We start from the raw sequence: 6,031 nt of genomic DNA on the forward strand, positions 1-6,031 counted from the left end.
CAAACATCAGATGATTATAACTGCATCCACCTTTGACAATACATCCTGATGAGCCTTCTTTTCTTGCAACAGTTGTTCAGAGTCAGCAAGAAGATCACCTTGAGCAAAATCAACAATTATTTGTGCAACCTCTTTGTTTGCGTCTTCCCTTTGAGAAGATGGTTCTTGTGTGACTGGATGTGTCTCAGTTGCTAAATCCCTTTGAGACTTAGGTTCTTATGGACTGACTTTCATAGCAGAGGACTGAGCCTTTTTCTTCTTTCTGATGTACCTAACCACATCTTCGGCTTTTCTTTTCAACTTGCTCTTGTCAGTTTTCTTGGGCTCAACAGTTTCTTTGTTCACAGGAAACTTTTTTATCAGAGCACTAACATCAGTAGTTGGCTCCTTCGTTCCAGCTATGTCAACAGAGTCATCAGGAATTGCAACTGATGATTTTATTATCTTCATTCTTGGCCCAATGGGCATCTAATCATTAGAGTTAGAATCATCTTGCATGATCAGCCTTCTTTTCCGGATTGGAAAACATTCTTCTTTCTTCTCACTCTCACTCAGTGAGGCCTGTTGAGCTCTCTGTTTAGATTGAACATATTTCTTAACCAGCCTTTTCTTTAGTACAACTGATGCCTTTTGAGAGACATCAGATGAGGCTGATTTAGGACCTGGATTGGAGTTCTGTTTAGGAGAAGGAATGCTTGGGTTAGAAACAAGATGGGTAGTATCTTGTTCCACAACATCATGAAATGTTACAGAGGTGCCAACATCATGATTTGCAGGCACTTGTGAAGGAGTAGGTCTACTTCTCAATAGAAATTTCCTGATCTCCTGAGGCAGGAAAGGAGGTCCTGAAAACTTATTCTTTTCATCTCTTTTAATATGATCAGTGATAACCTTCTCAGAAATTTCAAATACATGAAGCAATTCATCATTATCAAATTTAATATTAGGGCAGAGAAAATTAAAAATTAGTTGAAGAAATCTAGTATACCCTATTACTCCTGATGTATCTGTTCTCCTAGCAATTATAAATTGAAGAATGGTGTTACCATAGTCAAGGTTACCAGAGTATAGAAAAGAGTACCCAATTTTCAGAGAAGTAGACAGAAGAGCATCAAAATTTATTGTCTTATTCAAGAAACATCTGCTGATGTAATTAAAGAAGAAATTATTTTCTCTCTTTAATTTTATCCTTGTCAATTTTCCAATTGTTGTGATGTCACCTTTGTAATTTAGAGTTCTGAGCATATCAAACAGCTGCTCAGTTGCATAATTATCAGGAGCACCATCACAAGAAGGCAACCTTAATGCTTGAACCAGAACATCAGCATCAACGTCATACCTTCGTCCCTTATATTCAAAAGAGAAAGCAGTATTTGTTTAATTAACCAGAGTTGTATCCCATACCTGCATTACAGCCCTGTATGAGCATATTCAATTGGACATTGGAGTAAGAAATCCTGTATATCATGAAAAAATTGAGGAAACTGCTGATGTGTAAGCGGAGCCAAGTAGTTATTGGTTCCAAAAGTGTTGCCATGAATAATAGTGGTTTGGCTGAAGAAGGGTGAAATCTCAGAAGATGACATGATGTTTGTAGGCGTTGAGGAAAAGTATTCGTTAGATATGAATAGTGAGGCTATGTGTATGATGATATGTGTCACAGAGGTTCTTGTGCAAATATAAGTTTGCAAAACTTAGTTGTATGTAACACACTCGGAGAAGGAAGCTTAGTGAATTAGACTTCTGATAGAGGATATTTACTGAAGAATAGGAGTGGAAAGTGGAGTAATGTGTGGAATTAGCAACAAAGGATGCACTGCTCTTTTAACAAATTGTTGTGTGACTTTGTTCAACAATTTATCCACTTTTAAAAAATAATTAAGAAGACAATCACTTTTCAGAATTAAACAGTTCAGAAATCATTTTTCAATAATATTCTGAATTAAAACATGCTGACCTTTCATCATTATTTGGTACTTCTTATCTGTTGGGGATTTGACATCGTCAGAATTTGTCGATTCAAATTCATCAGTGTTTGTCAAAATAACTCAAGCTTATCAGAAAAACCACAATTTTAATCTCTAGAATCATTAAAAGATACATGTTAATAGTGTGATTTAGAGATTAACAGGCTACAAATAAGAATAAGCACATTCATACACAACTAAGGAACATAGATTAGGTCTTGTAAGCAAAACAAACAAAATTTCATTAATAATTCAAGAGAGTTCATTTCATGAAATTTTTGATTACATGCATTGATGATTACAAGAAGATCCTGGTCTATTAGAGAAGAATATCAACAGCCTTAGTCTTAGAGATAAGGCTGTTGCGGTTTGTTAGTTCCTCCTGCTATGCACGAACAGATGAGCAAGACGAATGATTCGAACCTGCTGACGAAGAGCTTCTCGTCTTTCTTCCTCCGAGAGATCGAGATGGAGATGATAATCCATTTCAAAGAACAGGAGATGCGTCGTGACCTCCTGTGGAACCCAGTTCCACACTTCATTGGGAATGGCAGTGATATGCCGTTCCTGCTGCCAATCTTCGCAGCTCAACTCCACAGTGAAGGTTTCGTAGTTCATGAACAGATTACATTGAACCATTTTTGTAGGAGAGGAGAGCAAAAAGGAAAAGAGAGAGTTGAGAGTTGAGTGATGTGAATGTATGATTGGACTTGATGAGAATGATGGTTTAAATAACCGAGGGGGAGAGAGAGAGAGAGAGAGGGAATATCAAGAGACTAAGGGTTTGATTAATTATTAAGTGCAGAGTTAACTTAATGATTTAACCAAAAAAAATTCTTGTTAAAGCGTGTCTCCCTAGACTGATTTGCAATGATGACAATGATATATATTCAAACATGCACATTTAGAAAATATATGCACTTAATTTATCATGCATATAATAAAATACATAAAAAATTCCCATCTTAATATCTTGAACAACATTTAGGACATATCAGGATTTGATCAATATACATCAGGATTTGATCAAATATAAATTTAAAAGAAATTATATGTCCCAACTAACCATACCGAGTTCATTGACAAGCTTTGTAAATGTTGCTTCAAGTAATGGCTTCGTAATGATATCGGCCAGCTGCTGATCAGTAGGAACAAAATGAAGCTCAATTGTTCCTTCCATGACATGCTCTCTTATAAAGTGATATATGATGCTGATATGTTTAGTAAGAGAGTGTTGCACTGGGTTTCCTGTGATAGCAATAACACTTGGATTATCACAATAAATAGGAATTTTAGAAAATGATAATCCATAGTCCATGAGCTGGTTTCTCATCCATAACAACTGAGCACAGCAGCTCCCAACTGCAATATATTCAGCCTCAGGAGTTGAAGTAGAAATGAATTTTTGCTTCTTATTGAACCATGAGACTAATCTGCCTCCTAAAAACTGATAGCTCCCAGATGTACTCTTCCTGTCTATCTTGTAGCCAGCAAAGTCAGTGTCTGAATATCCAAATAATTCAAAATCAGCTTTCCTTGCATACCAGAGACCAAGTGATACAGTACCCTTGAGGTATCTGAAGATTCTCTTTACTGCAATAAGATGTGGCTCCCTTGGATTTGCCTGAAATCTTGCACACAAACAGGTGGCAAACATAATGTCTGGCCTACTAGCCGTAAGGTACAAAAGAGAACCAATCTTACCTCTTTAGTTTGTGACATCAACTATTGTACCTTCATGAGGATCAAGCTTTGTAGCAGTTGCATAGGAGTAGTTGCAGTTGCACTTTCTTGCATATTAAACCTTTTCAGCAAATTCTTTGTGTACTTCGACTGATTAATGTAGATACCATTTTCAGTTTGTTTAATTTGCAATCCTAAGAAGTAGCTCATCTCTCCTACCATGCTTATTTGATATCTCGATTGCATCAACTTTGAGAACTTATCACACAGTTTTTGATTAATTAATCCAAAAATAATATCATCAACATAAATTTGAACTAAAAGCAGATCTTTACCTTGATTCATATAAAATAAGGTTTTATCTATTGTACCTCTTTTGAATCCAATTCAAGCAGAAACTGAGCAAGGGTCTCATACCATGCCCTAGGTGCTTGCTTTAGTCCATAGAGTTCTTTATCAAGTTTATAAACATAATCAGGATGTTTTGGATCCATAAAACCTTGTGGTTGTTCAACATAGACTTCCTCTTCAAGTTCACCATTGAGAAATGCACTCTTGACATCCATCTGAAAGACTTTAAATTTCTTGTGTGCAGCATATGACAAGAAAATTCTGATTGCTTCCAGCCTAGTAACATGAGCAAATGTTTCATCATAGTCAATGCCTTCCTGTTGGGAATATCCTTTAGCCACCAATCTTGCCTTGTTTCTGATAATAGTTCCATCAGAATCAGTCTTATTTCTGAAGACCCACTTTGTGCCCACAATTGACCTATTTTCAGGTCTAGGCACCAGCTTCCAAACTTCATTTCTTTCGAACTCATTCAACTCTTCTTGTATAGCTATGACCCAATATGCATCCTTGAGTGCATCTTCTACTTTATTTGGCTCTTCTTTTGAAAGTAGATTGTGATACAAACATTCATTTTGAGTTGCACTCCTTGTCTTTACACCTTCATCAAGATTTCCAATGATCAGATCAGGAGTATGATCTTTAGTCCATTTTCTGGCACTAGGAAGTGTCCTTCAGGAGCTAGATGCTCCCCTTGAATTGTATGCCTCATCAAATGCATTTGAGGCTCCCCCTGAATCAGTGCTGTCATCTCTTGATGCAGTTTTAGGACTTGACTCATGTCCATCTGATATTGAATCATCATTGAATTCTGAATGACCAGATTGAGAAGAACCTTGAGTTGATTCTTCAGTGTTAGTACTATTAGTTGAACCTTGTTGTTGCTCCCCCATAACATGTGCAGGTTCATTAGTACAATGACCATCTTCAGAAACTGAAGGAGTATCAGGATTTGGATCATCAGTAATTGATAGTTCATTAGAGTTTGATCCAGATTCCAACAATGCATTTTCATTTGCAAAGATTAGACTTCCATGAGAGTCTTTTTCAAAACCAGGAATCTTCTTATCATCAAAAGATACATTTACGGAGATAACTACAATGTTTGTTCTCAGTTTGAAAACCCTGTATGCTCTTGATGGTGAGTAACCAACAAAGATTCCTTCATCAGCTTTTGATTCAAATTTTCCTAGCTGATCGGTATGAGTTCTCAGAACAAAGCACTTACATCCAAATACCTGAAGATGTTTGAGACTGGGCTTCTTTTATTTTCAACATCTGATAAGGAGTAACACCATGTCTGTTTATCAGTTTGATATTCTGAGAATAACGGGTTGTGTTTACTACTTCAGCCTAGAAGTAAGTGGGTAGTTTTGCTTCTTCCAGCAGAGTCCTGCCAGCTTCAATCAGGGTTATGTTCTTTCTCTCAACAACACCATTTTGTTGAGGTGTGCCAGGAGCAGAGAATTGTTGTTGAATGCCTTTGTACTTGCAAACTTCCTCCATTTTTGAGTTCTTGAACTCAGTGCCATTATCACTTCTTAGTATTTTCACTTTGTGGGTGGATCCATTCTCAATTTGCCTTATATGATCCATAAGAATTTCTGGAGTTTCATCCTTCCTGTGTAGAAAATAAACCTAAATGTATCTAGTGAAATCATCAACAATTTCAAGTGTGTACTTTTCTTGTTGATAGACATTATGTTTACTGGTCCAAAGAGATCCAAATGTAACATATAATATAGCTCAGTAATAGAGAATTCTGTTTTACTTTTGAAAGATACTCTTCTTTGCTTAGACTTTCAAAAGCATCACAAAGACCATCAGATGAGTATAGCATATTTGGTAATCCTCTTACTAGCTTCTTCTTTGCAAGTTCATTGATTGAATTGAAGTTGAGATGTGAGAGCTTCTTGTGCCAATTCCAGCTCTCATCTACTGATGCCTTTGAGATAAGGTAAGTAGCTTCTTTCTCAAGACTTTCATGTAGCCTTGCTTCATACATATTGCCATGTCTATATCCCATGAAG

This window comes from Apium graveolens, chromosome 6, assembly GCF_009905375.1.
Source record: "Apium graveolens cultivar Ventura chromosome 6, ASM990537v1, whole genome shotgun sequence".
Lineage (NCBI taxonomy): Eukaryota > Viridiplantae > Streptophyta > Magnoliopsida > Apiales > Apiaceae > Apium > Apium graveolens.